The sequence below is a fragment of the Camelus ferus genome, chromosome 1 (assembly GCF_009834535.1).
Source record: "Camelus ferus isolate YT-003-E chromosome 1, BCGSAC_Cfer_1.0, whole genome shotgun sequence".
NCBI classification, from domain to species: Eukaryota; Metazoa; Chordata; class Mammalia; order Artiodactyla; family Camelidae; genus Camelus; species Camelus ferus.
This window is the reverse complement of record NC_045696.1, coordinates 95,866,902-95,882,482: the sequence shown is the minus strand read 5'-3', so window position 1 is coordinate 95,882,482 and position 15,581 is coordinate 95,866,902. Positions and strand designations below refer to the sequence as shown.

Below are 15,581 nucleotides of genomic sequence, written 5' to 3'. Positions count from 1 at the left end.
TATTTTCATCTTGTAGGTTTAAATTTTTTATTGTTGATGACAGCATTTACTGAATAAACTATTTTCTTCATTGATTTGAAACGCCACTTTTATTATATACCAAATCTCTTTATATGTTTCATCTATTATTATATTTCCTTTTCCCATTATCAGTTTTCATTATCATATCTAATTATATGCTTTTCATTCTGGGTTTATAACATTTATGTACTGGCTTAATTATTATAGTTTTTGTAATATGTTTGACTTTTAAAAAACTGATGATCCCTCAGTACTATTCTCTTTCAGAATTTCCCTAGTGATTTTTCTTTGTTTTCTATATGAACTTTAGAATAAGCTTGTTTCGTTTTGAAACAGACTGCTGGATGTTTTCATGGTGCTGAATCTTTCTTCCTGAGGACCTGTACTTTCCATTTGCCTCTTTCTTCCCTTGTGTCCCGCAGAATTTTAAAATTTCTTTCAGAGAGACCTTGAAGGCCTCTATTTAATTTTATTCCTATATGTTCTATATTTTTATAGATAATTTCATTTGGGACTAATTTATAACAGTGTATCTTCTTTACAGGTTGTTTTTATACGTGGGTTTAAAAATTTCTGTGCATTAATTTTATATTCACTTACTTTGCTGAATTGTCTTACAAGTTATCCTTTTTCATTTGGTTCTCTTTGGATTTTTAGTAGCAATGGGTTTTTAATTAGGATGTATATATGAATCCCCTGTGGTTTTCTTTTTTCTTTTTAAAAATACATACAAATTCTTGTTTCCTATCTTTGGAGATTCAGTAATCCTGGGATGGGTTCTGAACATCAGCATTTTATATAGTTTTCTAGGTAATTCTCAGTCCTGCGCAGGACAAGGACTATTTTTTTAAACTATTTTTTAAATTGAAGTAAAGCTAACTTATGGTATTATCTAGTTTCAGATGTACAGTATAGTAATTTAACATTGTTACAGATGACACTTTATACAAAGTTATTATAAAATACTGACCATATTCCCTGTGCTGTACATTACATCCTTACAATTTATTTTATAACTGGTAGTTTTTATCTCTTAATCTCCTTCACCTATTTTGGCCCCCAACCCCTCTCGCCTTTGTTAACCAACAGTTTGTTCTCTGTATCTGTGAGTTTGTAAGATGTGTTATTTTAAACTAAGAAAGATGACCTAAAAATACTAAATCCCAGCTGGTTGATATTAGGGATAGCTGCAAAATAGAGAATCTACGGTTCTCTGAACATTGAATGTGTGCACAAAATTCTGAATTACAATCACAACAGTTCTTTCTTTCCTTCTTTCTTTCTTAATTCCTTGCTTCCTTCCTTCCTCCCTCTGGTAAAAGGGAAAGACTGATATTGTAACCTGGAAGTATGTATATAAATGAGGGCTAGGGCACATATATCTGTTAACTTTCTCTTCCTCAGAGTTTGTTTTTCATTAATACATTGGTTTTATGTTCTGAGAATTTGTTTTCACTTTTTTATAATAATGATTATGGTGTAGTTTTTTAATTGACAAGCAAATTTTCTGTGAAAAGGAAAAGGAAATCCAGGTTACTCAACTGGCTTTGGTATAGGTTCTGCTGTAATAGAACATCTTTTTAAAAAATTCTCTTTACACAAAATTTTTTTGATCAACTGCACAATTCCCCATTCAAGGAATAAATGTTCTGGTATCTGTACCTATTTTCCCTAAAGTCCTGAAAAATTATTACTCTTACTTTCAAGGGGAGAGACTGACAAGTACATTTGCAATTCTATATAAGATGCTATAAAAAGAGTAACTTCAGGGCACTCAGGATTTTTAACTCAGGCCAGAAGTCAGGAATATATTCTTGAATCCTTAGTAACATGTCTCAAAGAACAAACTACTGAAAACAGGAAGGCAAAACTAAGAGAGACCCACAGAAAATAAACACACATGTATTTTGCATTCCTGGGATAGTCCTGTTGTACTGTCTCGAAATGTTAATGATTTTTATTTTCCTTGAGATATATTATCCTTTCACAGTGATGTTTTGGAAAATATTATTTGCATATGGGAGATGAGCAATTTTGTCAAAGTGAAGCAGGTCTTTTGTGTTTTGGGTTGAGTGACTTTTTCTTGGATATTGAGGGAGGTTAGACCAAAGAGGGCTGAAGTTAATCTGGGTTTTTTCAAGCATGCCTTATTTACAAAGATACAGGAAAACTGTTTCCAGACTCTCTTGAGTGTTTTTTTATCTCTGTCTTTTGATTTCCAGTCTCAGAAGCTTTCTTTTTCAGTCTTCTGTGTAAAGAGTGAGATTGGTGCACACAGCTCAGGTGTTTTAGGTTCTTAAAGCACTTTAGTGTCATTTGAAAAGTCCTAGAGAGCCTCTATGTCAGGCCCCTAAATGTACTGATACAACCTTGGAATACTTTGCTGAGTAACGTAACATTCATACTGCCTTTCTCTAAAACCACCCAGTCCTGGGTTACTTTGTCGTTATCCTCAAAGTATCGTTTTAAGAAACAAATGAAAGTCAACTCTTTTTCTAATTATTAAGGATCAGAGTCGTATGTCATCCTTAGAAGGAGGGGCAGGAAAGTAGAGACCAAGAAAGAAAAAAAGAAAGCTCAGCAGGATGCTAACCACTTTAGCTTGAAATTTCTAACTAAAGCCAAACTAAATCAACTTGGATTTAGTGTTCTGAGCCCTGAAAGTGGTATTAAAAAAAAAAAAAAAAAAAGTGGGATCAAGCCCTGAAAATTACACATAGGAAGGGGATAAGTAGGAAATTCACTTCATAAAACAGCCCCGAGAAAGCCATTTTCAAGTAAATTTTGAAGAATCAAATTGACTTCTTATGTGTGCTTCTCTTCTTTCTTAATTTTTCTTTCATTTTTTTCTTAGAGTATTAATACTCCATAATCATCCATTTGAAAAAACATGGTATATATGTAAAAGTTAAATGGATGAAAATCAATTTAAAACAGAAAATGTATGTAAACACAATTAAAATTAGTGAATTCCAGAGTTGAGTAATTATTTTTGACTTCTTAATAAATGTTTTCTTCTTCTTCTTGGTCAAATTGTATTATGAAAATTTCCAAACATAGATGATTAAAAATAACACAATGAACACCTATACCCATTATTAAATTCAACAAAGATTATTTTGCTTTCTCTATCTTTATTATATATTTTTAACTTTTTATTTTGAAATATTCATAGGAAATTGCAAAGATAGTACAGAGACATCTAGTGTACCCTTCCCCTTGTAGAAACTATTATTTTTAAAATCCTATTTGCCTTTAATTAATTTGAAAGGGCAAAATTTTTCTCACAAGTAATTGAGTCTTTTAGTGAAAAAAAATGCATTTCTTTTTTTCCCCAACTTTACTGAGATATAATTGACATACAACATTGTGTAAGTTTAAGGTGTACAATGTGATGACTTGACACACCTACATACTGTGATTACCACAATAATCTTAGTTAACACATCCATAACCTTCCATAATTACCTTCTTGTGTGTGTATGTGTGTGTGATAAAGACATTTAAGATCTATTCTCTTAGCAACTTTCAAGTATATAATACTTTTCTCCCTCTTTTTTAGTTTAGCTAAATGTCTGTCAATTTTATTCACCTTCTAAAAAAATCAGCTTAGTTTTGTTGATATTTTGTTATTTTTCTAGTCTCCATTTCATTTATTTATGCTCTGATCTTTGTTATTTTCCTTCTCTTTAATTAGTAGGTTTTCCTGTTTTTTGAAGTCTTTCTTTTTTCTTAATGAAGATGATTATCACTATAGACTTCCCTCTTAGAACCGTTTTTTTCCCTGCTTCCCATAAGTTTTGGTATGCTATTTTCATTTGTTTCAAGATATTTTTTAATTTCCCTTTGAGTTCTTTGATACATTGGTTGATCAACAGTATGTTGTTTAATTTCTACATATTTGAGAATTTTTACAGTGTTCTTCCTTATTAATTTTCTGTCTGGATAATCTGTCTGTTGCTAGAAGTCAGGTATTGAAGTCCCCTACTATTACTGTCTGTTTCTCCCTTCAGATCTGTTACTATTTGCTTAATATATTTAGGTGTTCCAATGTTGGGTGCATATATATTTTGAATTGTTATATTCTCATTATAAATTGACCCCTTTATCATTATATAATGACCTTTTTTGTCTCTTGTTACAATTTTTGACTTAAAATCTATTTTGTCTGATATAAGACTGGCTACCCCTGTTTTCTTTGGTTTCTATTTGCATGAAATACTATTTTTCATTCTCCCACTTTGAAACTGTGTGTCCTTAAAACAGAAATGAGTCTATTACAAGCAGAATATAGTTGTGTCTTATTTTTTTAATCCATTTAGCCACTCTGTACCTTTTGATTAGACAGTTTAACCCATTTACTTACTAATGGCATTTTATTAATTATTTTTGACTGTTAGTAGTCACCTTGTTTCTTCTTCTCTTGCTGTCTTTTGTAACTTCATGATTTTCTGTAACAGTATGCTTTGATTCTCTAACCTTTATCTTTTGAGTATCTGCTGCAGGTTTTTGCTTTTTGGTTACCGTGAGGCTTACATAAAACATCTTATAGATAAAACAGTCTATTGTAGGTTGATAGCAACTTATTTTTGATCTCATATAAAAATTTTACTTTTTTACTTCCCTATTAAAGATTCTGAGGCTTTCTCAGATCTTTTACATGAATATGTCCACTTTATATTTCTTGTGCCTTCTTGAGGAGGAATTCTCAAAATTGTATGCCTTCTCTGGGTCCTGCAAAGCCAGGCCAGGTGCTCATAGTCTCTTGCTTGCTTTCCCTAGGCTGGTGCTAAATGCTCACGTTTGTGTATTCTTCCCTAAACCTGCAGAGGTGAGCCTCTTTCTGAACACATTCACTAGCTGTCTGCAAAGGCTTGCTCTTACTGCTGTTAGGAGCACACAGAGGAAGCTGGCCATGGGGTGTGTGGAGGGGTGAAGTGTTGGAGAAGCCCATGGGCCAGATGGGGTGATGTGCAGGTGAGGCAACCCCAGAGGCTCATGGGTGGACTTCCTGTTGGAGTCTGCAAAGCAGTTAGTAGGATCTGCATTTCTTTGATATGTTTCATTCGTAGCCCAAGCTGCTATTCTCCCAGCAGCTCACTGACCCCTAGTTGTGCAGTTCATGACTCAGTATTGTGGGTGGGGCAAGAAAGAAATGGCAATGATCAACACAGCTGGGGAAATTAGGTGCTTATTCACATGTTCTCAGTTTCCGCTGTGGCAGAAATCATGGGCTGAGAAGGTCTCTCTTGGCATTGAGTTGTGTCACCCTGGGGGAAGTGACACAGGTAAGGTAAAACTGTTCCTCTTACCCTCTTCAATGTGTCCAACCTTAGACTTTTTTGTTCCATTGATATGCTGGATCTTCTCTGCTAAACTTTGAAAACCCACAAAGGCTCTCTCATTTGTGGATGAGTGTCAAAAATCTATTTTCCTTGGGGAGGAAGATAGTAGAAAATTCCTATATAGCCATTTTGATGATGCCACATTATTTTTATTCGGTAATTTTTCTTATGACTAATACAATTGGCTTCATAAAAACCCAAATAACATTTGCAGTTGACCTTAGCATGGACAAAAGAAAATTAATTTAATAGCTGTGAAATCCATTTTATTATCATTAAACTTTTCTAAGCCTCATTTTTCTCCTCTCCCTATTAACTCAAACATTTGTAGGTGGAAATGGAAAATGAACGCTACAAGGAGGAACAATAAACAGAACGTAAAAGAAAGTTGTTTTGAAGATAAAGGGAGAATGTACTTTTGGAACAATTTGGGGAATAGAATTAAAATGATCAAAAACAAAATGAAAACACACACCATCATTTACTCCTTTTTTCCTCCATAACCTCCACAGTCATCTTGGCACTGAAACATAAACTTGTTAACAACCAAAATAAACTTTAGATCAAGCCTCGGTTGTTTTCTGACTTTAACTTTTTAGTCTTCATTTCTGCTGGTGATAATTTGTATGATCTGTTTGTGGATGTTCCAAAGATGGGTTAAACTAGTGTAGTGCTAGAAAGAAAAATATCTTCAATCATAAAGGTGAAATAAATACACCTACAATGCTTTGTCCTATTTCATTACATAGGAGCAATATAAATACCAAGAAAAGCTTTTGCAGAACTATGGAAGAACTTCATTTAAAATTTTTCCTGCAAAACAGGAGCAGTAAACGTATGTAAAGCTTGTATTTTGGCATCTGGCCTTTATTCAGTAAGCCCTCAACAAATTATGGAACAAAAGCCTTCAGTAAATCATAGAATAAGAGCACTCAACAGATTAAAGAACAAAAGAAGGGTTTCCATATTCAGTGGTGATCAGGTCCAGGCCAAGGGGGTGTTATTTGTCCTTTATGGAAATTTTGGAAAAGCTATTCTTGATTCTTATTGGAGCTTGGCTCCAACGCTCTGAAAAGCTATAAGCAGGCTCGCTGATGTGGATGTCAAATATCTACTAAAGTTTCCTTAGATTTTCTTTCTGGCAGATCATTTTGTTCTAAGGCTATTTATAGACAAATGAAAAATTACAGAAGGGGCTTTAAGTGATAATTTAGATTTCTCATTGTCCCCATGATGGGAATAAAGAAGACAGGAGGCAGTATAGTGGGATGGATGCATTACTCCTTTTTGGCTTTGGGTTCTTAGAGAGGTAACTGAAAAACGAATGCTGTAGGATGACTAGACAAGTCTAAGGGGCTTCCTGGAACCTTTCAGGGGGTGATCCTCCAAGAATTCTGAAGTGAAAGGGGTCCATATAAAGCTGCTTCATCTTAAGGCAGGTATGGCTGAGAGTTGTAGGTGGTGATCAATGTCTGATCTCCTCAACTCAGAGTTGCCTCCCATATCTGTTCCAGCTGTAGGAGCCTTCCCAGTAGACGAGTCTTCTCTTCTCTGCTTGTCCATGGAGTCTCCTCAAAAAACATTCTTTCTTCAACTCTGGACCGACTTTTGTTTTACTTCCTTATAAGCATTATCTCAACTCTCACTTTCTCCTTGACATCGAGGGATGAATTTATGAGTTAAATATGTAATGCATATGTGTGTATATATATTATATATTACTAATAATTCAAGTAACATTTTATAGCTTTCACATGTAACAATTTCTTCTTATAAAAAATAATTTCATAGTGTTCATCTGTCAGAGAAGGAGTTACTACAGAGTCTTTCTTTATGGAAAAGGCACTCTGGTGAGTAAGGATTTCTTCTCAAATCCTGTCTGTTATATAAGGGATTGTAAACAGGAATTAACAGATATATTGAATTTTATTCAATCACAAATAATCAGCAGACCTATTTAACAAACATTTATCCACCACCTACCACACGCCAGACACTATTATCTCCTTTTGCTCATAACCCTACAAATAACCCTTTCTCCTTTGCTGAAAGAACATTCTGACTTACTATTAAAGGAATGTGTCCTGTTTAAAATCAAACCTTGGACTCTTCAGAGCAAAACTTATGTGTACCCAGATTCTAAATACTTCTTATTACCCACTGATTTGTGATGGATGAGCAGTTAGAGTTACTTTTGGGCAAGCACTGGCATCCTGATCTAAAGCTTAGCGGAGTGTGTTTGGTCTAGAAATTGGTCAGGCTATTTTAGTATTTAGACCATAAAATGGTACAATGAGACTTCCACTTCAGTTCCAAGATGAGAAGAGAAGAAATTTAGAAAAATAAGCAATAGAAGTCATAACCAAGATTTCTGACTTTGAAAAATGTGTTTTAGTCCTACATTTGGAAAAAATTAGTCTTTTTTTTTTTTTTTTTTTTTTTTGGTAAGAGAAATATCTCCTTTTCCTGTTTGCTTTTATTTCTTTCTATTGATGTCATTCTCCTTATTGTAATTAGTTCTAGGTTTTTGGAGTATTTTTCAAAAATCCTAGGCTTGGAAGTTTATTGATCATGGAATTATTTTTCATTTCTTGAAAGTGCAGCAAACCTATGTTAATAATTGGAATATTTCCAAATATCCTAATAGGCACTAGATATACTATAATGATGTATGTTGTAAATCTCCCGTATCAAATTTCTTATAGTTTGATTCATATTTTTATTCCTTTATTCTGTAAAAAATCATGTGTTGTACCCCTTCTATGTTACTACTTGCTAGTCTCTATGCCAAACTTCAGGAATGTATGAGTTGGTTGAAATACTAACATAAAGCCTATTAAGAAAGAATAGATGTAAACAAATATAATCCCTTGTTCCTACATGGAATAGCATCACCATGATAAAGTATAATGGTACCAGGGAGGAGGAATTGACTTACTCTATTCGGAAGGAAGGGGTGAGTGAAGACTATTGGAGGAAGTGACACTTGAACTGGGTATGGAAGGACAAATAGGTAAATGTTAGAGATAGTGGAGAGCAGCAGTGTGGTGTGGGGTGTAATGTTTTTCTAAACTTGTGCAAAAGACTTTAGGAGCACAAAATAATACTATTTGTTAAGGAAAACATTCATTCTTTATTCTTTTACTTGGAAAACATTTATTAAGTGCCTGCTTTTATAGAACATTGTATTAGGAGAAACAAAGGTAATTAAAAAGTTTCCTCTCCTTAAGGGGGAAGGTAGTAAGAGATAAGTCTGGAAAAGTAAACAGTATCATACTAAGAAATACAGATTTTTACCCTGATAGTAATGAAAAGTCATTGATGACACCAAGGTGAGAAACAAGAACAGACCAGTATTTTAAAAAGATAGTGCTAGGAGCAGTTTGGAGGATAGGCTATGGGAAGGGAGGAGAAATGAAAGACATCAAGCCCCCTGAGGAAGCATTTCAGGAACTCAGGAGAGATAATTAGGGCTGAGTGAGAGCTGAAATGAAGAGAAGTTACTGATGTAAAATTAGATGAGGAATCAACCAGGTTTGGGGAAGGAAAAGAGAAAGAGTTTTAAACTTGTAAAATAGACTTGGATGAGGTACTAAAATCAAGATAGAGAAAATAGGTCTAAGAATAAATTGAGGGATAAATCAATTATTTGGGGACCTACTGAGCTTAAAGTTTATTTAAAGTTTATTTCTAGTCCAGTCTACTCCTCTGATAATGACATCTAACTGCTTATTAAATGTCCCACAGATACTTTATACTTTGTCTCTATGATTTTTTGAGTCCTGTACATATCTCATATAAGTGGAATCCACAGTATGTTTTTGTGTGTGTGTATGTGACTAGCTTATTTAACTCAGCACAATGTCTTCAAGTTTCATCCACATTGTAGCATGTCAGAATTTTCTCCTTTTTGAGGGCCAAATAACAGTCCATTGTATGCATATGCACATTTTGCATATCCATTCATCTCTCTATGGACTCTTGAGTTGCTTCCATGTGAATAGCTATTAGCTATTGTGAATAATGCTGCTATGAAAATGGTTGTATGTGTTCTTTGAGACTCTACTTTCAATTCTTCTGCGTATATATATATCCAGAGGTGGAACTGTGGGATCATATAATTCTATTTTTTATTTTTTGCCATACTGTTTTCCGCAGTAGCTGCAACATTTTACATTCCCATCAAGAGTACACAGGATTCCAGTTTCTCCACCTCCTTGCCAACACTTGATATTTTCTGTTTTTGTTTTGTTTTTGTCCTGTAGTAGCCATCCTAATGGGTGTAATATGGTTATCTCATTAAAGTTTTGATTTGCATTTCCCTAATAATTAGTGATGTTGAACATCTATTCATGTGCTTACTGGTCATTTGTGTATCTTCTCTGGAGAAATGTCTATTCAAGTCCTTTCCCTATTTTTGAATAAGGTTCTTTTGTTAAGTTTTGAATTACAGGAATTCTCTATATATTCTGGATATTAATCTCTTATCAGATATGTAATTTCCAAATATTTTCTCCCATTCTGTGGACTGCCCTTTTACTCTGTTGATATTGTCTTTTGGTGCACAAATTTTAAAATTTTCATGAGGTCCAATTTGTTTCTTTCTCTTGTGGCCTGTGCCTATGGTGTCCTATTGAAGAAAAGATAAACCAATGATTTTTATCTTTTCATGAAGCTATTATCCAGAAGTCATCTCACAGTTGAGCAGATAATACAAATATAACATTGTGTTTCAAATTCAAGAAATACTTTATTTTATTAGATGTAAAATATGACTTTGATTTTTTTTTTGAGAACTTTAAAAATATCTTTTAATACAATCTTTCCTGAAGAGACATTATACTATATCTGGATTTCTGAGAAATCTCACATGATCAGAAAATAAGCATTTTTATTCCAATTCCCAATTTTGGGTAATATTATGTAGTATCATTTGAAAATTATCTGCAGTAGCTTAGGTGAAGTTTCCCCTTACATAAGCAAATAACTCTCAAATATTTAGTGGTGGTGGTTTTTAACATGTGTTGAATATTAGCTTTTATTTCTTTTCCATGTTTTTTTTCCCTCCTTTCAACAAGCAGTCTATTAAAAATGGTATTGTTTCAACAACTTTAAAAACAATTGGGAAATAAAAAGCTAAAGCCCATTTAGAGACTTTACATAATTTTGTGTGTAATTTTGGAATGTGGAGGGCATCAAGGTCAGTCTGAAGAGCAGGGTCCAAAACTGACTAGCTGTTACATCCCACAGATCTAAAGCAAAGGTCAACTTCACGAGGTGGACAGAGGGACAAATAGACAAGAGGTCCAGAAAAGTGGAGGCTCAACAGCAGACAGTATTGACAAAAAGGAAACACCAAGAGTGAGTCGTATTATGTATGACAGGTTAATTGCTATTGATTTATTTTATAGTCTTTGTTGTGTGTGGAAAAGCACGTGATGGTGGAAGTCTAGGCTTCCATTTGCCCTTTTTTGGCATGGGTTGGGGTGAGACACGCTTTTTTTTTTTTCCTGTTTTGTTTGACTGGAATAGAGTAGTTATTATCTATTCATTTATGTCTTGCTAAGCTGCCCCTTTTCTAGTCCTTTGCTAGAGAGAGCAGTTTTTTTGTGTGTTTTTGTCTATGCTCCTTGGATTTCCTAGGCTGCTGTTTTTTCAGATCCAAGTCTGGGATTTATGAGCCAAAAAAGAAAACCCAAGGAATGCACCACCATTTGTTCCTTAGGTCCAGAGCTCCCTAGCTGGTCTGCCTTCTTTCCACCTTTCAGAGACTTCTTACTTCTCTTTTATACATAATGTTCAGAACTTTTAGTTGTACTTAATGGGAGAAATAGAAAAAAGTGTGTCTCTCCCACCTTCCTGGAAGCAGAAGTCCATTTCTATTTGTTAGCCTCTCTGAGTTACTTTGATTAGAGTTGTCTCTTGTATACAGTGTATATTTGGGTCTTGTTTTGTGAGTCAAAATGAAATTTTTAAAAAATAAGTGAGTTAAATCCATTCACATTTATTGATATGACTGATATGTTTGATTTCAATTGTCATATTTTGTAATTATACATTTTTTTTTAGTATTTATGCATATATTATAGTATGCTATGTGTCTTTTTGAGATGTATATTATTTATGTTGCTTGCTCATTATGTGTGTTTAGGAAGGTTTGGATTTTTGTTCTTGTAGTTACTTTTGTATTTATTCCTTTTAAAAATATATTTAGTTTTCTGTTTTCTTATCTAAACTTTTACTAACTGGTTTATTCTATTTTTTCATCATTTTTTAATGCTCATCTATTGCCTATACAGCAATGAGCCTTTTCTGTTTTCCTTTTTCCTTCTGGTTGTTCTACTTTATTTTGTCAGTTGCTTAACTTCTACTATGTCACAGTATGTAACATTTGTACATTAGTCTTCCACTTTTATCCCATACTGTTTTAGTCTTATATGTGTATTTATATATTTTAATACTTATTATTGATCTTTTTGATGAAGGTTTCCCAATCATTGCTTGAAGTTTATTTGCTTGTGAATTACTCAAGAAGGGCTGAATGCAGAATCTCTTATGTTTTTATATGTTAGAAATAATTTTACTATGATTGGTATTTGAAGGACAGATTTTTGGACATAAAATCCTTTTTTCCTATTTTCTTTTATTGAATATTTTTATAAAAGTTGACTCATAGTTGTTCTGTATTTGGTTTTGAAAAGGCTGTCAATCTAATTATTTTGACTTTGTAAACTATTTGAATTTTTTCCTTGGACATCTTGAGGATTTTATATTTATCTTTGAAATCTAATTATTTTTTACTAGGAAAATGCCTTCATCTTTTTTGCCAGCTACTCAGTGAAACTTTTCAGTGTGTAGATTTAGGTGATTTTTTTTTTTAATTTCTGGAACTTTGTCTTGGACTATAGTTTTACATATTATTTCTGTTCTACAGTCTTGCTTTTTCAGTGACTGCTGATATGTTCTCTGTGGCTCTTTCTACTTCTTCATGTCATTTTCACCCTCTTGGTCATTTTCCTGCCTTTCTTCAATGACCTTTATTACATTTTCATTTGACATGATTCTGCCTTAAGCATCTTATATTCTTCATTTCTGAGATAATTGTCTTTTTCTTCCATATCTTCCCTTAGTTCAAGCAACTCTTTTATTTCTCCCTCTTTTTTCCCCTATATCTTTTTCTATTTCTGATTCAAGGTAGCTTTCTTATCTTCAAATGTTTGAGTATATTTACTCCTCTTTCTATATATTTATATCTATTTATATAGAATTTTTTTCTGGGTGCCTATAGTCTTCTGATCACAGTAATCATGTTTTTGAGGCTATTGAACTTCTTTCTTTTAATACTTTCTACCACATTTAGCATATGTTACGCTTACCCAAGAATTTCAATAAATACAAAGCTTCTCTATAGTTTTATATCTATAGATTTAGTAACTTGAATAATGAAATATTGTTAGACTCCTGTAAATTATAGCTTAAGGAAACAAAATATTGATCACCTTGCTCAAAACTTTTGAGACTAAAATATTCCTTAGCTTTTAACTATATGATTCCATATATCTATGCATTAAATAAGGTGAAGGAGTATCTCTCTAGCAGAGCATTTCTCAAACATTAGTGTGTCTATGAATTAATTGGTGTTCTTGTTAAAACTGCATAATCTTATACAGGAGGACTGGGATGGCCTGTAATCTGGAATCTATAATCTCCCAGGTTATGTCCATCTTGGTCTAAAATCCACATTTTGAATAGCAACGTATTCATGCTGTATGATTCAGGCTTTTCTCATGCAACTGAAATGGTCACTTGTATTATTTATTTGGTTTTATGATGTATCTGTTACCTCTGTACCTCTGTAATGTTTTTGGCAAAGGAAGACCCCCTTGAAGGGGCAACATCTGAACTGAGATGTGAGAAGTCCACCAAATTCTCCTGTATCTCTTGATGCTTTCTTCTTTATTTAAATTTATGGAACCCTGCCTAAGCCTTTATGTGTAGGGTCATTCTTTGGCATTTCCTGGAGCTCCACTGGTCTTGGAAGGTGCCAAGACCTCTATTTCAGTCTACTTCAATTACTTTCTTATCACATTATTCTATGGTCTCTTCACCTTGTCTTCTTGGAAGCCTTGGATCCTGTAGTACTTATTGCCTTTCCAGCTATTAAACTAGCTGATTAAAAGAGTCTGAGTACTGCTTTCAATGTCTGTGTTGGTCAGGAAGCTTTACTGCCTGAAAGTCTTCTGCACCATGGGTGAAAAGTGCAACTTCCTTGGAGCCAGGTACCCTGAGTTAAAGGTTTACATGTAATTAAATTTTACATGTAGTTCTAGAGATATTCTGACAGTGTAAAAGAAGATGACCTTCATCATGTTTGTGTCCATATGGACCATACTACACTTCTCATATGTTGAATAAATGTTTTTATAAATCTCCTAAGTATATTTAGAATAGTACAATTATATCATACTATAAATTTTTATGTTAAGTGTAAACATTTAAATAAAATTCAGTTTTTATAGACTTCTTTGGGTACATCTTCGTTTATCAAAATATTGGTAGCCTCAATAAAAAAAGAAAAAGCTGTGCCTCTTTCAAGCTGAGTGACTGAGCAAAATGCAGTTGCTGTATATTTATCTTTTATAATATAAATCAACCAATATAACAGTGTAGTATTTCAACTCTTTTTGTACTTTGATCTTTGCCTTTCCTTTTTCATTGAGATAATCAAGATTGAATAATGAAAACTATGTTTTGAGCGGGGATTACTCAGCCATAAATTAAATTCTTTGTAATCATGAGACAGCATGCAGAGTGTTAATTTGAGATATTACAATAATACTGAAGAAAATATAAGCTCATGAAATATACTTAAATGCTTCTAAATTACTAAATCTCCCTTAAAAGTGAATTCAGTTATTTGATGATGTAAGTGTCAATGAATCAGTAACATTTGGATTAGATTTTTTTTAATTGCATGTGATTACTGAATAATGGAATTCTGCCTAAAATACATTTTAAATTTTAGTAATCATTTCTGGAATTATGCCTAAGAATTGTGCACATTCCTTTAATGGTCATATGTGGTAAAGAAAGTTTATTTCCTATGGTCTCAGAATTATAAGCTAAAGGTCACTTTGAGCATAAAGTTAAGGAGATTAACTTGGAAAAAAAAATCCCTGGACATCAAGTAACAAGTCAGCCAATAAACAGTCAAGCAAATTTAATTTTAAAAAGTACTATGTCTGTTTTTTTCATTTAGCAGGTTATTTTTCATGTCATTTGTTTTCCTTAAAATCCTGTGTATGTGTGTGTTTCTTTATAGTTAGTATATATTAATTATATAAAAGCATTTATGTTGGAAAGAAGAAAAATGATCACATGGATTTCTTTTCATCAAAGGTAACCATTATTAACACTAACATTTTTCTGCGCTTTTTTTATGCATATTTTTATCACTGAGATTCTGTAAAGATATTTTCATCCTAACTATTTTCACTTAACATTTAATCTAAATATTTTTCCGCATTACTAAACATTCTTTGAAGTATTTTTTTAGTGGCTATGTAGTACTATATCACATAGCTGTACCATATTTTGCTTTTGCATTCCCCTATTATTGAACTGTTAGGAGAATTGGAAACAGTTCAATAATAATTCTCCTATCTCATAAATATGGCTATGATGAACATTACACACAAAATAGTTTTCTTTGTATATAAAAGCCTAATTTATTACTGGATCAAAAATAAAAATATTTGTCAACATCTTGATGCAATCATTTTCTCCAAAAATATTGTACTAACTTAAACTCATATTAGCAATGGGAATTCTTAAGTCTTCCTTAATAACAGGCAAAAGTTTTACCTCATTTAAATTTTTATCTACTTGCTTATAAATCTACTGGGATCTTAGAGCCTTCATTTTTATTTGTAGGAGCTGTTATGAGGAATGAACTCTTTTTATTTACTCTCCTATATTAGAAGATGTTCACAAAGATAGGATAGGACTTTGCACTTTCTTGACTGAGCTATGAGGGAGAAAAGATGTATGAACAGAGGATGTCTTTCTATTTATTTGGATATTCTTTAATTTTTTTCAATAATGTTTCATAGTTTTCAAAGAATATGTTTTGTACTTCTTTTGGTAATTTATTCCTAACTATTTCATTCTTTTTTATGTTGTTGTACATAGAACTGTTGTTACCTTAATTTTATT

At 32.8% G+C, this 15,581-nt stretch overlaps 1 protein-coding gene across 1 annotated transcript in view; it reads left to right on the top strand.

The window, feature by feature from the left end:
* The first annotated feature begins 10,504 nt into the window (after positions 1–10,504).
* Positions 10,505–15,581, top strand: part of AADACL2 (arylacetamide deacetylase like 2) — a 57,668-nt gene continuing 52,591 nt past the window's right edge. Inside the window, exon 1 of the mRNA XM_032486214.1 lies at positions 10,505–10,727. The gene's annotated coding sequence lies outside the window, so the exon portion shown is untranslated. The remainder of the gene's footprint in view (positions 10,728–15,581) is intronic.